This window comes from Castor canadensis, chromosome 10, assembly GCF_047511655.1.
Source record: "Castor canadensis chromosome 10, mCasCan1.hap1v2, whole genome shotgun sequence".
Classification (NCBI taxonomy): domain Eukaryota; kingdom Metazoa; phylum Chordata; class Mammalia; order Rodentia; family Castoridae; genus Castor; species Castor canadensis.
The window spans coordinates 122,865,661-122,886,075 of NC_133395.1; the positions used below are offsets into that span (position 1 = coordinate 122,865,661).

At 41.0% G+C, this 20,415-nt stretch overlaps 1 long non-coding RNA gene across 8 annotated transcripts in view; it reads left to right on the forward strand.

Annotated features, from left to right (window-relative positions):
* Positions 1 to 20,415, forward strand: part of LOC141411521 (uncharacterized) — a 385,125-nt gene that overhangs the window by 206,078 nt on the left and 158,632 nt on the right. The gene's annotated exons all lie outside the window — the stretch shown is intronic.

Consider the following 20,415-nt stretch of genomic DNA (forward strand, 5'->3'; position numbering starts at 1 on the left):
TTCCTTAACATATTTAGTGTTCATCCGTGTTGTTTCATGTACAAATTTTTTTTGTTGAGTCACATTCTGTAGTATGGGCACAACAGAGTTTGATAATCCATTCATTCATCAGGTAAAAGACATCTGGCTAGTTTTGTCTGGTATTCTTATAAAGATGCTATTGATATTCACATACATATGAGTAAACTTCCATTTCTCTTGTAAACCTCACATCAACCTTTCAAGGGAGATAGTGACATCCCTATAATACAGATGAAAAAACTGAGACTCAGAGAAGTTAAGTAATGGATCCAGTGTCACACAGCTTGTTAAATGGTGAAAACTTAGATTTGACCCAAGTGTCTCAAACCCATGGTCTTTCAGAAAAAGACCAAATAGCATATGACTATATTACTGTAAACAGGTTATATAGTTAAAAAAAAATTAAGTGACCAAAATGGAATAGAATCTAAGAAAAGTGCTTAGCCTTTTCCTCCCTAGGTGACCACAGAAGTCTCCAGGGTGGGTCTCAAATTCTACAACATAAAGCATAATATGCAGGAGTTCTCTAAGCAGACAGGGTGGTAGGAGGCCACAACATAAGTCACTTGGGACAGTGATTTCATCGGCTTGCTGTCTGCTGCCTCCCAAGCACTTGGAAGAGTATCCTGGCTCCACAGTAGTAAGCTCTCAATAAATATTTCATGAGTGAATGAATGGATTCTAGTATGTGCGAGGGCAGGTCACCCAGTTTGCATGCAGTCCCCTTCACTGGCCTCTTCTTCAGATGCAAGAGAAATTATCCAGTTGCTTTCGTGGAGGCCTAGACATGTGGACATGATTTTTAAATATGCGGCTGTCTAGTAGCCACACCTTTCCAAGAGTCCTTATCTCTAACCAGCCTCATTGGACAAGCCAGGCCTTGACCTCTGAGCTGCCTGCTCTGCAGATAAACAGAATGGAGAAGTGAGGCTTGGGAGGCAGGCTTATCTCCCAGTGTTCTGTCACCGATTCTGTTCCTTCCCTCGAAGGCACCAGCTCAGGTTCTGACCAAAGGCAGCTAAAACCCATGGAGCCACGTGTACGGGTGGTGAGAAAGCGAAGGATAAACTCTTACTGGAGAAGCTCCCAGAAGGGCAGGCTCAGGCAGTGCACAGGGATGCCGGGAAGGCGGGTGGAGGTCCTCTTGGCCTTTGCCTCTCCTTACTATAAAAGTAGTACTTGCTCTTACCGAAATTTTGAAAACACCATGAATCCAAAAGAAGACTCTAAAATTATCTCCATCCCATGATTAAAAGAGTAGTGGTTAGCATTTCAGATTGATGGCTTCGTGTTTTCTAGAGGCACACACAGGCACAGACACACAGCACAGTGAGCCTCGTGGGCTGCTTGTCCACATAACCAAGCATCAGGAACATTTGCACATCATTAGCTGTCTACTAATTCAGTTTAAATAGCTTGATTTGGTTTGGAAATTGACTAAATCAATTGTCAGGATACATTGATGTTTAATGAGCCTATTTTCTTTTCTGGAAAAAAATTATTGTCATATGTTGGCTAAGAGAATGGGCTTTTAGTACGGGTCCAGGGTTCAAGTTTCACCTACTGGCATTTTGAGCTGCACAACCACGGGCAAGGGGCTTATTTATGTTGCCTCATCAGTCAAATGAGGGAGATACAGCACCTACTTCATAGGTCTTTTGCAAGGATTCGATGACATGATTTGTGTGAAATATGTGCCATGACACCCAGTACATGGGAAGCTCTCTGTAGATGTTAGCTGTAATTATTAGCTAAAACAAAAACTGAACAGTAAAGAAGAGCATACAATTTAAAACTCACCTGCAATCCTTCCACAGAGATAACTGATGCTAACTGTCCTATCACACTTATGTTCTATAACCAAGATACCTCAGGCATCTTTCTATGCCAAGTAGCATTCATTGCTAAGTCTATATCAAATTTTTAAGGTCTGCATTGCATTTCACTGATGCACATATGCCAGGACATAGCCCTGACAGAGAAGAAAATGAAGTTAAACCCAGCAGAAGCCAAATCTTGGGTTCTTTCCCGGCCAAATCCTCCTTGTGTACTTTCTGTCACTCCAACTAGGAATAATCTTGCTGTAAAGTCAGGAAGGATCTGAGAACTGTGTCCCAATCTCCAGAGCTGACTTCGATTGTTCCAGGACTTCACCCTTCACCTGCACACTCTGCTCTTGGCACTCAGAAGAAGCAAAATGGGAAACAACCGAATTCCACTGGCTGCTCCTGCTGACTCAGCAGGCAGGGGACTCCGTGAGAGTTCATGGTGGTTTGGCAGCACAGGGCAACTGCTGAGGTTCCAGCCTCCTGGGGGCCAGATGAGAGGGCGGGCTTGTTTACACTGCATCCCAGACCAAACAGCTGGGGGAACTGTAACCATTTAATTTTGCCCTGCTGCCTTAAAGAGGAATTTGACTACACCACACAAGGAAGATGCTTCCTTCATTCTGTATCTCTCTCCTTTCCTTTCTTTCTTCCTTTCCCTCCTTTATTATTCCCACCCCTTTCTCTTTCTTTCCCTCCTTTCTTACAATTTTCCTAACAAAGTACTTGTGAGGAAAGTTTAAAACAGAGATAAACCCTTTAATTTTAGAGCCAGGAATTTTTTTTCCTTTTCGCCAAAAAATTGAAGCTGAACTAGTGAAATTAATGGGCCAAAGGCTTCTTTCTTAAACAGGCAAAATGTCCATGGAAATTTCTGCAAAATGAACCTCATGGTGACCTTAAGTACTATATTTTTGGAAAAAGAAGACTGGAGTTGGATTTCATCCATGACCACGCTTCCATGAGATAGTCTCACCCAGTGCTCTCCAGATGGAGAATCCACTCCTGCAGGCAAAAGCAAGGAAGTGGAACTCAAGACAGGGGGACTAAACTGCCAGCTGCCACTGTGACAAGTCCAGGTTCTAAAGTCTTCCAAGGTAGTGATCAAGTTCTCATTTCAATCCCTACGTACTTATTAGGCAGGCAAAAGAGCACTGTGTAGTTAAAAGTACAAATGTCAACTCTGCAGTTCAAATGTGATGTGTCTTCTCCTTTACAATAGGGAATGACAATGGCGCTCATCTGGCAGAGCTGTGTATGCCAAAGGCTTAGCACAGACCCTGACTCGGGCAGTTTGCAGTCATTGGTAGTAATTAATAATACAGTTAGCTGTGAACCCAACTCATCAAATTATCATGTAGCCCATGGTTTCCACAAGGAGAAGCACACATCTGTTTATCAAATGTGCTTGCTGGAATTGAAGTGTATAATGTCTGGAATATTTTATTGATCTATCAAAAATAAACTATTGAAGGAGGAAACAGTTAGACTAGCATGACTTGAACCCGTGTAGGCTCTTAGTTGTCTCTGGCTGAGTTCTCTTTCCTAAATGTTCATAAAATGTGTGTGATAATTGGGCTTGGAATACTAGATCCATTGCCTTCTAACTTTTTAGAATTCACATTTTTCTCATTTTTGAAAACTGGAATAACATATTCCTGTCTCCAATTCCCTGGCCTTGCTCCCATTTTCTGATTTCTTTAAGATTACTGACAGTGGTTTTGTAATCACATCTGCAAGTTCTTTCTGTATTCTAGAGTTTAATCCAACTTGAACTCATTAAGTATCTAGTTCTTCTCTTACTATCTCTTGCACAATCTTGAGCTCCAATCCCCTCTCTAAAAATGTGCGTCTTTTAAAAAAAATTTAAAAGTACTGTACAGTTACAGCTGAACATATCAAAACTATGGTTGGGCAACATGAAGAGGTCAAACTTCATCAGTCATCCTAGCATGCAGCGATAATGGTGCTTCCTGATTTGACATAATGTCATCTGGTATTTTTGTGTGCATAGAAACAGATTCACATGCCATTGGATAAATAAATCATGAGCACATTTCCATATAATTAGTTCTTTCTTGACGACCTTATTCTTAATGTTAGTAAACTATAGTTTCACTGTAGTCCTGTGAGATCATTTTTACCCAGCTCAGCATCTTCAGTGAGCATGTTGGGTTTTCAGCTATTTGCTGTGTCATGAATGTTACAATCTCCACTTTGGAAAAGGAAGTAGGTGCACAGGAAGTAGTTGCTGGTATCCTGAAATGAAGAGGCTCCAGGGACAGGAGAAGGTAGTCTTCAGAGTTCAAGGCCTTGGCCTGGTGCTATTCTTTCCCATGCTAACATGGACTGACATCAAGTGATTCACACCACTCTCAAGGACTTGGTTTTCCTTCCTACAACTCTTTCCTGTTAAAGGGTTTCAGATGGTGGGTGATAGACAGGGGCTTCCAGAAAAGGCTCTTGCAACACCAAATTCAATGCATATTTCATAGTGCTTTGCTCTTAGGACATGCAAATAAATGGTAACTATTGTTGCTAATATTATTGTTATGTTTACCAGGGCTTGAACTCAGGGCCTAAACCTTGAGCCACCCCACCAGTCTTTTCTGTGTTATGTATTTTTGAGATAGGGTCTTGCAAACTATTTGCCCAGGCTGGCTTTGAACCGCGATCCTCCTGATCTCTACCTCCTGAGTAGCTAGGATTACAGGCATAAATCACCAGCGCCTGGCTTCATATTATTTTTCATACAAGATCCTGCATGGTTCAAGACCCACACACTTTGAATGTAAAAATCTTGTTAGACTTCTATGATCTATGATTCCCTTATTTGAGGATTCACATTTAGAGCTCAATGCCCAGTGAGTAGAGTTCAACAGCACACTATAAATAAAATTAGTATGAGGACTCATGTAGAAGGACTCATACACTATGTACAGTGAGCTCTGGTTTTTTAGACATGTGTGTTCCTGAAACTCATCATGCTATGCAGGAAAGTGCGATAAACACCACACGGCTTATGGGAAATGGAATTACAGTAGTCATTTCCACTCACTCAGAACAATCTTACGTGATTTTGTCCCTAACCCCCAGAGGACATTTGGCAATGTCTATAATCATTTTTGGTTGCTACAGTGGGGTGGAAAAGGTGGTGCTAGGGCATCTCCCATGAGTAAAGGCAAGGACAGAGTTGTTGCTAAGCATCCTACTACGCTCAGGGAAATCCCATTGCACCCCAGCAAGGAATTATGCAGCCTAAAATGTCAGTAAGTGCTGAGGCTGAGAAACGTTGAGTTTGGGACATAACACTTAAAAATGTATTAGACATACATTAAAGAAAGAAGGAAAAGAAGGAAGGAAAGAAGAAAGGGAATGAGGAAAGGAAGGAAGACAGAGAAAGAGAGAAGAAAGAAAGAAAGAAAGAAAGAAAGAAAGGAAAGAAAGAGAGAGAGAGAAAGAAAGAAGGAAGGAAGGAAGGAAGGAAGGAAGGAAAGAAAGAAAGAAAGAAAGAAAGAAATACCTGGGTGTGGTGGTGCATGCCTGTACTCTCAGCTGCTTGAAAGGTTGAGGCATAAGGATCAGGAGTTCAAGGCCAGCCTGTACAACTTAGTGAGAGTCTGTCTCAAAATAAAGTGAGACTGGGAATGTAGATCTGTGGTAGAACACTTGCCTAGCATGCAAGAGTCTTTAAGTTCCATCCCTAGTAATGAATAAGAAGAGGAAAAAAGAAAAGATGAAGAAGAAGAAGAAGAAGAAGGAGGAGGAGGAGGAGGAGGAGGAGGAGGAGGAGGAGAAAGAGGAGAAGAAAGTGGAGGAAGAAGAGGAGGAAGGAGGAGGATGTCATAGTAGTATGGGAATCTAACAAAAACAATAGCACAGTTTAACCCATGTTAAATGGCTCATAAATGCATAAATACAACAATAAATATTGCACTTAGCCTTGAAAATGACTTGGTGCTTGCTTGCAGAAATGGGCATAGACAGGGCTGCAGCTTGTGAGCTACAGTGGAAGGCAGTTATATGAACCTAGATAAAGGTGTTCCGCCCAGTGTGCAGGGATGTGACTCACTGCAAGATGCTGAACTGATGGGATGGTGGAGGTGGGAGGAGTGTGTGTGTGTGTGTGTGTTGTGCATTCCTACAGGATTCAGACACTGGGGATGCTGGTTTTGGCATTCATCTAGTGTTTCTCAGGGATACAGTGGTGCCTAAGTGAACATGAAATTCAGTTACGTTCAAATGATCCCTAATATACCAATGCAACTGGAACAAATTCATATTGTCAAAATAAGCTGTAGAGTTAAACTGACTTTATAGAGCTAATTCCACTATCTGCCTTCACTAAAACTGTAATTTATAGCAACGATACTTAAAAGAGTGGCAGATTTCATTATCAAAAAGACTTTTAACCCACAGAATTCAGCAAACAGAAATGTTTCAGAGAAAATACTAGACCCTGCTTCAATGAACCTCTTTCACATGCTGTTGTATAGCACAAGACTTTTCCATGACCTGGCAAGTGGCCCAAGCTATTTATAATAAAATCTATTTAAAATCCTGTACAATGTTGAAATATTTAAAGCTAAAATTGTATGATACGTGGCATTTCAAAATAATTTGAGTAGGGACGGCGAGTGAGAGAGGCTGAGAAGAAACAAGACCAACTCTGAGTTGATGACTGACATAAGATAAGACTGTGTGTCTTGGTTATCATTTCCTCCCTACTACTGTATAATGAAGAAAAAAAGAATAGCTCATGTAAAAACTATGTATAGGCAATGAATTTGCAAGCAGTTTGATATAAACATTGATTTTTGAATTGATTTTTAAGTGGCAATTCTGATTTTGAACATAGGTTTGTGTGTTGCTATTGTAACGAAATATCAAGCTGAAAACACAGAATGTACTTCAGGTATTTAAAGCATGTTCCAAAGGACCAGTTCTTCAGAGTCAAGCACCATGGTTAGCAAAAGCAGGTGTTAAAGGGAGAGAAATTAACATTCAAGTCATGGTCAGTGACAGGACAAATACTATGGTCACATTTCGCAGAGCTGAGAATATGAAGCCTTGATAGAGAAGTGAGACTCTGAGCTAGGGACGGCATGCAGACTCACTCCACGTGACCCTGACTGAGCAGAAGATCGCGTTGGCTGAGGGCATGGGTGGGCACTGGTGGTCCTGGCTTCCCAGAGTGATCATGGAAAAGTGCATCTCATCACTCCAAGAAATTTTATTTCCCTTTGAGTTTGTAAAAGCTGGACTCTCCTTGTAACCTGAAAAAGTGTGAGATTAAAGAAGCAACAAAATGAATGCCTAGGATAATAAAAGCTGAAGTCAGAAGAGACATGCAGAAGATCTTGAGTAATTTTGAGTCATTCCTTGGAGGATCTGATGTAAAATAGATATTCTCGCCAGAAAATGCATGAAAGAATGCACAAAGAAAAAGTTTGCATGTGATGTCTGTGAGTTTACAGATCGGTTAATATCTACCCAGGACACAGCATTAGGAACTTGGATCAGAAGCTGTGACCAGTCCAGATGCCCAAGAGTGGAGACAGGTTATACGTGCCCAGCTGTTTCTCCAGCCTGAACCATTTCCTGTGCTTTCTAGCTTCTACTGCATTCTTCACAGACCCCACTTTCAGGATGCCTTTCCAGCCCACAGTTTCTACCCACTTCCCCTCTAACTCACAGTAACTCTTATCAGTCTTGCTATTCTGGTCCTTAAGCACACACTGTCTTTGAATGCTTATCTCTGATGCCTGGACAGTCCTCCTCCTTCTGTATCTGCAGGGGACGGTTCCAGGACCCCCACGGACTGCAGATACTCAAGGCTCTTACATTAAATGGCTTAGGATTTGCACATAACCCTTGAACACATCTTCAACCATCTCTAGATGATGTAGAATACCTAGCACAAGGTAGATGCCATGAACATAGTTATTGAGCTGTATTGTTTAGGGAATGATGACAAGGAGAAAAGACTACACATGTTTAGTGCAGATTTAATTTTTCTTTTTTAGGGGATATTTTCCATCCATTATGGTCACTTGAATGTGTGGGTGCAGAATACATAGATATGGAGGACGAATCTATCTCTGTGCGTGTGTGTGTGTGTGTGTGTGTGTGTGTGTTGCCTATCTAATGAGATGGTAAGCAACTTGGAAACAAGACTATCATATTTCCTGGTATATGACCTCAATATCATGGAAAAAACTGACAGATAGATGTGTGATTTTAAAGTAAGTGTTCATAAAATGCTTATTGAATTAATGAATCATTTACTCCTTCCACAAGAACTTTAATGGTCTCTGTTCCTTTTGTTTGGAACATCTTTCTCTACAAAACTCCTCTGCAAACTCCTATTGCTATTTTAAATCTCAGTTTGGAGCCCTCAGGGAAATACTCCATCTGCTATTTTTTCTGCCTCTCTCTGCTCCATAGTTTCATCACCTCAACCTCTGGATGACTCTGCCATGTATCTACATGTGGTGTACTGTATAGCAATGACTTCCCCTGCCTAATGCACACACTGCTGGGAATTTGGAAGATGTACTGAGTATGTGGGATGCAGGTGAACAAGAGTCCTTAAGTGGAACCATGTATCCAAGCCATATTTTCCCAGAGTATCTTGATTAGGATGAAGCTACATTTAAAAAAAAAAAAAAAGAAGAAGAAGAGGGCTGGTGATGTGGTTCAAGGTAGAGTTCTTGCCTAGCAAACTTGAGGCCCTAAGTTCAACCCCTAGTATAAGAGAGTGGGGTGAGTAAGACAGAGAGAGAGAGAAGAGGAGGGGGAGAGAGAAAGGGAGGTATAACATAGATATCTTTATGTCCATTTCCCTTTCTGGAAAGCAGCTCTAGAAGGGCAGGAACAGAGCCTAAACCATCTCCATAACTCCCAGAATTGGTGCTTAGGGATGATTGGCTCAAATGAATCAGATTGGACTGAGTATTAAAATTCTGTCCCAGAATTACCTTTGTCTACCTCAGAGCAAGATACTGTCTATCCCCAGGCACAGAGGAAAAGCAAGAAGATGGGAAAAAATATCCCAGCTCCCCTTTTCCCCAACGCATCCCCAACTGGTCCAGATAGACCACTGCAGGAGCCATCAATTGCAATCCCACCAGACACCTTTGTTTAGCCTTCTTAGGGATGGGCAAAGAGCTTACCTTGCCTTTAACACGATTAATCAATGACTCTCTTCACTGTGATGATCAGTTTTACCCCTAAGCATTTGCTAACTCCACTGAACAATTATGATTAACTGATAGAGTTTACTGAAAAAGGGGAAAAGCAAATCATCACAACTGTGTTGAGGAAAACTGAGTCAACCCGCACCTGCCAGAAAATACTAGAGGGTAGGGCAGGAGTGGGGAGGTCCAAAGGCAAAGAAGTCTTCCCTAAGGAGGCTGTAGAAACTTCCGAATTCTGAACGTCTTTGCACCAGGGTGAAGGGTGTGGTAGAGGGCAGGGCAGGAGTTGAGGTTGGGAGGGGAACAAAGAAAGGAAAAGGGAAAGGCAGAGCGCTTCCACTTTTCAAGGTAACATGGCTGAATGAATCCAGCATTGAAATTGGCTCTAACCATGGGTGATTCATTTTGAGACAAATTACAAAGGGCCTCTCCCCCACCACCACTACTCCAGTTTCCGTTTTCAGGATTTCCCAGGCTAAAAGGGCAGCCCAGTTTGAGTCACTGGTTTTAAGAAACCAAGAAATGATAACGTGAACCAGACCGACTATGCTCCTGAGGGCTGTTAACCCTGTGTTTACAAGAATTCCTTTAAAAATCACTTGTCTGCAATCAGCTCTGGATTCTTGTAAGCCCGTTTACTACAGGGCTTCTGCCTGTTGTTTTCGCACTGTATCTTCCCACATTGAATGGTCAGAGGCTCCCACCTAGAATATGGGAAAAACAACTCAGTTTGCTCCTTGTGACCAGGTATAATGAAAAGCAGCTCTCCTTCCTTATAGGACAAGGCTAAGAATCTTTAAGATAGATTTCACTGGAGCATCAATTTGATTTCATTTTTATTTTAAAGGGTAACTCAAAAAAGTTACCATTTTTGAGTGCTTTACATATTCCAGGCACTTAACACACATTTCTTTTATTTCTCTCAAGAAGCCAGTGAGATAGGTCATATCTCCACACCAAACTGTTAAGAAAACTAAGCCCTAGAGAGACAGATGACTGGTCATGACTACCCAACTAATAAGTGGTAGACCCAAGATGGGAACCTCAGGTTCTCTCTCCTCAAATGAGGTCTTTCCATGATGTTTATTACCTTTCTAGAAACTCTGCAGAAAATGAACTTAAGAAAATCAAAAAGGGGAAGAATTTAGTATAACAGTCAAGTAAATTAGGACTTACTCTACAAATACCCATGGTGACATGCTGCTTATTATGAAATAATTACACAAACTCATGTTTGGACTCCTATGAGCCAGTCAGTCACTGTGAGTCACTTGGTATATACCTTAAACTTCCCTATTTATCTCCCCATCAGATACCTTCAACTTTCAAACCACACTCTCATCATATTTATTTTATTAGTTTGTTAATGGCTGGAAAGCGGGGAAAGCAGCCATTGATAGGCCATGCTTTTTTATTCTTTACTATTTCATTCCTGATATTTATGAGCACCAAGCACACAGTGCTCAGCAATTGTTCTTTCCCATGGAATCTGAGATTCTAAAAAGAAAGTTCCAGCATGATCATGGCTTCTCTTTTGACATTTCTGATCCCAGGAGCAGCTCCTCTTATTATTAAATAATTGAGTCATGAGTCTGTATAGATAGAAAGAGAGAACAAAAGGAACTGATGTTCAAAAAAGGGGGGCAGAAGTTAGAGGGAGCAAAGGGAAGTCTACGCTCTCATGGTCGGGAGCGTCATGACTGCTATATCCAGATTTTATGACCATGGACGCCATTTAAAATATTTCCACCATTTCCACTGCCTTTATTTCTCTGCATATTGTTTCCAAGGCTTAATGGTAATCCATGGGGTATCATCTTGCCAGAAACACCCTCCTTATTCACGGACTTTCTCAAATTGATTGCTTAATTTAGCTATGATAAAAATAAAGTACAAGGGCTTCACGTTTCCTAATTACTAGAGAGAATAACTTGGAGTTCCAAGAGCTGAGGCAGGCCCTTTTGTGCCCTAAGGCGTCCAAATCGCGTTTGTCCTGATTGTCCTCTTAGAAGGACACTTTTAACTTTCTAACGTGCCGCCATCCATGTACTTCTGTCTATCCCCCAGCCAAACACCAGGGCTAATGATTGCCCTTTGCTGATACTATCCAGACCCCCTACGCCCACTCATTCTGTGCAGCAGTCTTGTAGCTGCGGGAAAAACTGGATCTGGACTGGCTTATAAAAACGAGGAATTCGCCTCCTCCCCAAAGATCCCATCACCTCAGCATAGTCTCCCTGGGAGGTTTCACATTCTTTGGATCCCCCAACTCCCCAGGAATAGTACTAAGCCTATGGCTTGTGTCCGAGGGGAATTGAATTAAGTAAGGTAGAAGGAGTATTATTCCCATTTACAGATGATGAAACCAAGACCTTTAGATTAAAATCATTGGCCTGGTGTCACACACCTAGTTCAACATAAAACATCCGGCTGGCATCAGATGGAATTCAAGGCTTTAGTAAGGAGTATTTTAGGTGTTATCAGAGAAATATTTTTGGGGAATGGGTCAGGTTGGAGGCCAGTTATCTAAAGTATAAGGAACGTGGAAGAAAGAAGACAATGTGGCCAGAGGGGACAGTGATGTGAAGAACTGTGGGGAGAACCTAACAGAGTCATGGGCTATGAATGGCTTTTGCTATAAGTAACTGAATTTGAGTTTTTAAGAGCATGTGTGCACGCATGTTAACTGTGGGAAAACTGGAGGAAAGACTATTTTTTCTTTGTCCCAGTTTTTTCATTTCTTAAAAGTGCAAGTAAAGCCCACTACCTCACACAATCAGATCATCTAGATCAAGGTTTCACATCAGTGGGACTATTGACATTTGGCGCTGGATAATTTTTAGGGGGTGGGGGAGTGGAGAGCTATATCATGCACTGTTGATGTTGAACAGTTCCCCTTCCCTGGCCTCCTCTACCAGGTCCTCATTCTGTATTCCCCACACCTAGTCACGACAATTAGAAATGACTGTACACGTTGCCAAATGTCCCTTGGGAAGCAAAGTCACTTCTGCTGAGGAGCACAGATCTAGATAAAGCCCTTCACACTTCATATGGTAGTAGGCACAGAGCTAGTGTTTAATAAATATTATTATTGTTCACCCCCTTTCTCCTTCTTCTTTTCTATAATATTGTTTTCACTGTCCCCTTTCAAATAACCCCATGACCTCTGTCCCATCACTTGTATTTCAAACCACCTCTGGCCAGGAGCAGGGGTGCACGCGTATAGTACCAGCTACTTGGGAGATTGAGGCAGGATATGCTCGCAAGAACCCAGGAATTTGGAATTAGCCTGGGCAATGTAATGAGATCTGTGCCTAAATAAATAAACGAACAATTAAATAAAAAATGAAACCCACACCCCTAACACCAGCTCTGCAGATGCTATGACAAACGCAATTTAATCTGGGCCATCACTTCAAGTAGAGGACACCACCTCTTAGGGTAAAGTTCAGGCACTAGTGACCTGGAAGAAACAGACTTTTTAGGAAAGTTTCCCTACTAACCTCTAAGACAGTCTGTGCAAATGGTTGCATATGCTACCCACTTAGAAGAAATGAATTATTGGTTCCACAGTGTGCTCTCTGGAATGCCAGTCCTCAAAGACGTATTACATAATAAAAAGAGTTCTGTAGTTACATAAATTTCAGAAATTAGAGTTGGCCAACCTTAAACACAGAACCTTTCAGATGCTAATATACCATGATTATTCATGAGGGCATATGTTTTGCATAATCTTATTTTTATAACACCAGTTTTTACATGACAGGGCTCACCAAACTGTAGTTGAGGAGACAATTCTGGGTTTCTACCTACTTTTGCAAATGAAATTTTACTAGAACACAATCAGGCCTACCCATTTACATACTGTCTATGTTTATGGTAACATTTATACAAGGGTGAGGTGAGTCACTCTGACACAAACACCATCAGCTCCCAAAGCCTAAATTCTTCACTGTTTGGCTTTCCAAAAAACAAGTTTGTTGATTCTGTACCAGACTGGATGTTCTATGGAGCCCATATTGGGAAACTCTGATTTCCAGAACATTAATGTTGGAAGGGATTTTAAGGGATGTTTAGTCCACTAGCACATTGTGACTTCACAATGATCAGGTCCTTTAGATCACCTGGGGAGGTTGTTACAAATGCAGATTTCTGGGATTCTGTCCTGACTACTAAACCAGAATGTCCAGTAGGAAAGCCCAGGAACTGGTGCTCAACCAAGTCACCCATAGTCACCCATTGCCTATATGCACAGCTAAATGCGGGGGCCTCTTATCCAATCAGACTGCAATTTAGTACCTGAATCTGTTCTCATGTAGTCTTGGCATGACCATTCAGCCTCCTCCTTCATACTACCAATGGTGGCAGACTCACTAATTCCCAAATGGTCCTTTCTACTCTTAGTCTAGTTACCAGAAAGTTCTAGGAATGTCTACCCATTGGCTTTTATTTACTTCCATCCCCAGTATTGCTAGCGATGGAGTGTATTTAAGCAAAAAGACACTAGAAAATGTTACCACAAAAAGCTCAGTTCTAAAATTCCTTAGGAAACCTTGTCCGGCTTCTTGAGGGCAAAGTTAAGCTTATCCTGTACAGTACTCTTAAAATACACTGGAAGTTTCTCTGTGCATTCTCCAGATTTCTGAAATTTAGCATTGTATTTGAACATTTTGACAAAGTGAGATAAGCCGGAGGCTCTATCCCAGCAACCATGGGTGCCTTAGGTAAGTTATTCTACCACAGGCTTCCATTTTCTTATCTGTAAAAAGGCTATGGTAATAGCACCTACCTAGGGATAATAGTTCTGAGCTTCAATAAGATATCACAGGTACTGTGCTTAGTACAAGGCCTGGTTCACAGTAAGTACTCAATCACTGTCAGCACTGAGGAGGTTAGGCTTTGTCCCCACTGGGTGGTAAACTTCTCCAGGGAAGATGCCATCTATAAGTTATCTTCCTCTGAATTGCCAATGCTTATAACACAATAAATGCCTAAAAATAAAAGATTTATTAAAGGAAAGATTAAAGACTGAAGAGGGCAGATAAAACTGTGGTCAAAAGCAATGAGAAAGGAAGACCTCCACTTGGTTTCAAATCTCTTTACCACCTGTTGCTTCATGTGTGGTCCTGAGGAAAGAGCATGGCTTCTGTAAGTCATAGTTTCCTTCATGGTCAAATGGAGCCCCTTCTAGAATGGTAGTGACTATTAAGTAAGACAGTGTAGGCAAAGAACTTGAGACAGGACAATGAAGTCTCAATAAGGGCTATGGTGATCCTGTAATTACTACTACTACTATTATTATTGATAGTGTTCCCTCAGCATGGCCCATGGGTTGTTATGATAAGAGGCTTGCCTACATAAGATGATTTTCCTTGCTCATGGAGAAGTCTTATATCTGGGGTTTTTTACTTCTTATCCTTAGATCCATTAGGAAACAGATAGCCAAGAAAAACTTTAAATTTGGGACTAGATTAATGGAACCCCATGCAAATCAATCATGGAGTTATACACATAGTAAGTCCTGTGGTTACACTAAGCTGTGCACAGTTAACATTTCCCTCAATGCCATAAACCAGACACCCTTCTCTCCCCAGCTGTTTGTGACCTGTTAGGTACAGACTTAATTAAACTCCTAAACAAGAAAATGACAGAATGCAAGGGAGATGGAGGAAGGCCTGGTGTCCAAACCAAATATAGGAGAAACCATAAATACCAGGGCTCTGAGACATCAACATAGGCTCTTCCTACTACTAAACCCAACCCTTTAATCTGTTGGAGATTTTCCCTGCCTTACCCCCCTCTGACTTGAGGCTCCTGGCCAAAACCTGGAACTTCTCTCCCACCTGCTTCTAAAGAGGTCAAGTAAGTTGAACAGTGAACATCTCCTCTGTACGCTATGAGCTGCACACTGATGTTGGCCCTGGAGCAAAACAAAGACATGCACAATTCCTGGCCGGATAGACCTCATATAGTCCAGCGAGGGACACAGATACCAGTCGATCAAAATGTGTAAAATTATAGTGCACAGTGCTGAGAAGCAATGATTCAGGGTGCTCTGAGATCACGTAATAAGTCATTTGCCTTCAAGGAGGACAGGGAACTAACTCTCCTACTAGCATCTGATAAAATTAGAGGAGAGCTGGTGAATGGCCAGGAGTTTTGTAGATGAAGGAAACAAGAAATTGATTTGCAGAGTGATGCAAAAGAAACAGCATATGCCAATGGCCCTGTGGCAGGAGGGAACAAGCCATGCCATGACATGAAAGAAGTCCCTAGTAAACTCATGATACAAAATGAGGCTGGCAAGGAGATGGAGGTCAGACCACTGTACCACACAACCGCCCTAACAAATATGGTCTTTATGGTAAAAGCAAACAGATGCCAGGAAAACAGTGCTCCATTCCTCCCAGAAATAATAGAATTTATAGATCTTCAAAGCTAGGTTATTCAGTCTGTGTGAGCAATGCCAGTGACAATTACAAATCCGTACTGTCACATCGTGAACTTTGCTTAATAACTATTAGTGGTAGCACTGGGGGCTTTATTTGCATCTGGGTCAGAAGGAAGGTGGTTCAAATCTCGACTCAGTCATTTCCCAGCAAGTGATTAACAATGACTTCCCTCCTGACTCTGGGTTTTCTCATCAGTACAGGAAGTGATGAACCTTCCTTGTATAGTTTTATGGGGTCATAAGGAGATGCAGTGAGGATTACATCTTGATCTTGTGTGTAAATTCTCTACTACTGAACTACATGTGCGTTAGCTCTTATCTTTTTCATTGGTATATTCTGCAGTAAGAAGAAACACAACAGAAAGATGAAGGGAGATTTCTTGAAAGTGAGAAAATTATACTCCCTCTCCACTACAAGCAGAGAAAAAAATCATCTTTAACAGGGTCTGGTGAATTTGGAATCATAAGAGGAGAGCAACCACTCAGAAACCCAAACATAGGGTAATGAGTTTCCGATTCTTTTGGATAATAGCCTTTAGGAAGAAATACAGTTTATGTGGTGAGTCAGTAATATACTATGATATTCTGCATCCTATTGGACTAAGTTTATGTAAAAAAATAATATTCTGATCATGATTCACCACAATGATTTTCTGACCTCAGAGTCATGACCCATAGTTTGAAAAACTCCAGGTTAGGGAGTTCACATGCAAGTCCTTCCAACAAGCCTTCCGGGAAGCCCTCACACCCTGGAGCTGGTTCCCACACTTTGGCTCTTAAAGATTTCAGGCTGTGCCTCCCTACACACATTTGCTGGTGGTGCATCCTTTCTATTCTACCCTGCTAGAGTCCTTTTCTATTTCCCGTCCAAGAGATATGATTTAAGACACGGGTAGAGAGGTAGAGTTTTCTGTTTGTGATGGGGGAGGTAGAGGCAGGTGGGGAGGGAAACTAGCATCTGTCCAGATTAATTGGTGTCTGCTGTGTGGCTGGCTGCTCTGTGCAAAAGGTTTCTAGGAAGATAGGATGATTCCAGACTACCAAAGCACAGAGGCTGCGCAGGGGTCATGTTCTTTAGTGTGAAGCCTCTAGGCTTCTGAAAAGAGGCACTGCATGATCTGACCTTTACTCTGTAGGGGAGAGGCTTCCTTAGTGATTGAGCAAGACTATCTGCCCCAAGAGACAAGGGTATCCTGGATCACCTTTCTGAAGTAACACGTCTGCACTCAGAGTGTGAAGTGAACAGAGAATTCTATAGCAAAGCTACACAGGAGACTGGAAACAAGTGGATCTTGTTTCTTCAAGGCTGTTTAAGGTTAGCATGGCCACTAAAGACTTAAACAGCTGAGAAAGTAACCCACCCAAGTTTATACCAGGCCTGCTAACATGAACTACAACTGGGGACCAGAGGGAGGGTATCAATAGAAACCAGACAGTGCCATATTCTGACTTTGCCCATCACTTACTAGCTGTTTGACTACTGTGAGTATGTCCTTTTCACTTTTCTGCACTTCTCTTTCCTCACTGGAAAGTGAAATTAATAATAATAGCCACAGACTAGGGTTGCTAGTAGCATTGAGACAATGCCCCCCCAGTATAGTACCAGGCACATCATAAGCCCTAAGTAAGCAACGTGAGCCACAGTTATTATTTTTAACACCTAATATAGCATAATTGAGAAGGAGAAAAAAGGCAGTCACCTAAAACAATTTTTCCTCCATCAAGCCAAAAAGACATAGTTTCCTAGTGAGAAAATGCCAGTAAGTTAGGGCTTTGACAGCTCTGTGAATAGTCAGAGATTTTATCTGGGAACCTTTGTATTATGCTAATGAGGAAACACTACTTAGCTGGGGGTCACCTATTAGCACTGCAGACATTGTTTGTCAGTTGGCTCCTGGGCCAAGCTTTGAAGAGAGATGCCTCTGACATCAGCCATCTGCTGCATGGGACTTCCCCTGTTCTGAACAGTCAACCTGTCTCAGAAACCTTTAGGATGCAAGTATGGGGGTCACAGGCATCTGCTCACCCATGTTCTCTCTTGAGTTTCCCACTGGAGCCACAGCCCTACCTGCTTTAATGGGAAAGTATCTCTCCCGTCCACTATCTGTTTCAACTCTACTGGGTCCCCAAGTTTCTGTGACACTGTCCCTGAGAACACTTACCCGCACCAATCTTTCCTTTCTCTGATAGCTTACAGTAATTTTAGCATTTCTATCAGTGCAAACACATAATGTAGGTGGAACACACTACTTTACATTTTCTAGTTATCTTGCTAAAGAAAGCAAAAAGAAATTTAGTGTAAGAAAATATTTCAAAATATAATTTTGAAATCCAATGTGACTTTACCTTAGCACACATCTCAGTTTGAACTTGCCACATTTCATGGGTTCATCATTCACAAGCAGCTAGGAGATTTTGTACCAAAAAGTTAATAATAATAACAATAATTAAAATACCCCACTAATTTTTCTCCTCCCTTAGATTGTTAAGCACCTGCCCAGACTCTGCTGTGGTTGTCCCTGACCTGGATCATAGCTTCTGGTCTATGGCCTGGAGTGGGAGAGGAAGAAAAAGTAAAAGAAAACTCATTACACATAGCACCTTCTCTTTCTGTCCCTTTTAGCTCCCTCCTTCCCACAACTTGAACTAGAAGCAGGGGCTTCTTTTACGGCTCTTTCTCTCTGTGCCCCCATGTCCTGTTTCAGAATTCATGCTGCCTTCAACCCCAGGCTCCAGACATGGGAGGGAAACCCCATGGTTCTTAGAGCACTCACTTGTTTCTTTTTGCAGGCCACCTGCCACTGCTTCCTTTCTGGGTCTAGGGTTTGGGGTTATATTCAGTGGGAGAAAAGTGGACCAAGCGTACTTACTTCACCTTAACTAGAACCAGAATCTGCAGGAAACAGTTTTCCAGTGTGTTGGATTGCAAACTATGTGACAAACATCTATAAATTGTATCTACAGAAACTTTAGATTGAATTAATTAGAATACCATATTCTCAGACCATGCCAAAAACCCCTTATATTCAACCTTTTTATACTTAGAATAGAATAAAACTGCTTTTCTCATTGAGGACAGGCACAAAGGGATTTCAATGTTTGTCCTTGAATCAGGAATGAAATAAGGATAATGGCTGAATTATGTGTGAGTGTTGGCATGCATGGGTGTGAAAAGTTTAAACATCTATTAATCCACACATAGACTTTGTCACATAAGGGCTTAATTAGGCAATGAATATTGCCTTCATGTTCACAGACAGCAGTTTTGTAAGCAACTAACTTGATAATGCAGCTGTGGATTCTATTTATGTGGAATCACTGATATTCATTCGTATAATGGCCCCAGGTTTCCTTTTATGGCAAACAATAACTTGGAAATTAAGTAAATAACAGTATATCACAGAGAAGTACATCAAAACTAATTTCTCAATTAAGTTCCTGTTGTTCATTTAACCAAAAAGGAAGTGATCCACACTTTAAAAATTGGTATAGTGCCAGTTGTGTCTTTGTGTCAGTATGTGCTCAAACACACAGAGCTGATAGGCACTGATAAGATTGAGCTACATTCCAGAAATAGTGATAGAAATTTGGTGGATAAGAACATCTAAAATAAGAATTATTGGAAATGACTATGAATAGTAAGATGTACTGCACAAAATGCTTTCATTCAACTGATTATTCATTTTTATGGTCATCACTTACTATGTGACTATGTGTCATCATTTTGCTAGAAACTCTCAATGTTTATAATTTGCAAGTCACTCCTTATCTATAAATCTGAATGAACTGAGCAGACAGTGACATCCACACAAAGATACAAAATGTTTTCATTTCATAAACATTAAAACTACTGCACATTTTTTGGAGACTGTGAACCCTCAATAGAAGGGGCAAGGTACATTGGCTGTGGACTCAGAAACTGAATTTAAATCCTTGAAATTAATTGAAACCTCAACTGCATCAGCAGCAGCCTTTAGAAGATAACAGTACCTCTGTTAAAGGATTGTGGCCAAGTGTTCACAAATTAATGGAGAACCAGTTCTCAGTCAAATTAAGCACAAGGTGAAATTTTAGCATTTTCATATTATAGATACTCCTTATTTACAATAGGATTACACCCCAATAAACCCATCATAAACTGAGAATCCCATAAGCTGAAAATATCCTTACTACTGAGGATCATAGCTTAACCTAGTCTACCTTCAGCATACTCAGAACCCTTAAAATTAGCCTTCAGTTGACCAAAATCATCTTACACAAAGCATATTTTATAATACTATTAAAAATATCTCACATACACACAGAGGGCCATTTTGTAGACATGACAGGATGCAAAACCACCAAACAATGTCCAAAAAAAACAACTGGCAACACAGTCCACTGCTGGGTGTCCGTGTTTCCTTCTCATCTGTGGCTGTCAGCAGCTGTGGTCACTGTTATTACCTAGAATTTCTTATTTCTAATTTTGTTGTAGAGAGAGTATAACAACAGAATTTATTTGTAAATTTATTTGTAATTTTGTTGTAGAGAGAGTATAACAACAGAATTGTATCACTAGCTGGGGACAGGTCAAAACGTAAAACTCAAAATACAGTTTCTATTGAGTATGTATGGCTTTGACACCATTATTGAATTGAAACACAGGAATTCAAACCATTACAAGTTGGAGGCCCCCGGTATACCACAATGCAATATAAGGTTTATCTGCATGGCATATAAAACAAATTATCTCTAATTGGTGGATATTTGGGCCAAATATAGGAGTTGGTTCTATTACCTATAATGTTTAAGAAGAACAATTACATATGGGAAAAAGCTTGTTATGGAATATGCCAGTGCTAAACGTTTGAATGTTTGTGTTTTCGTATCTCCTATTCCCTGAATATTTTCTTGGGCTATTTTTAGCTGTATTATCATT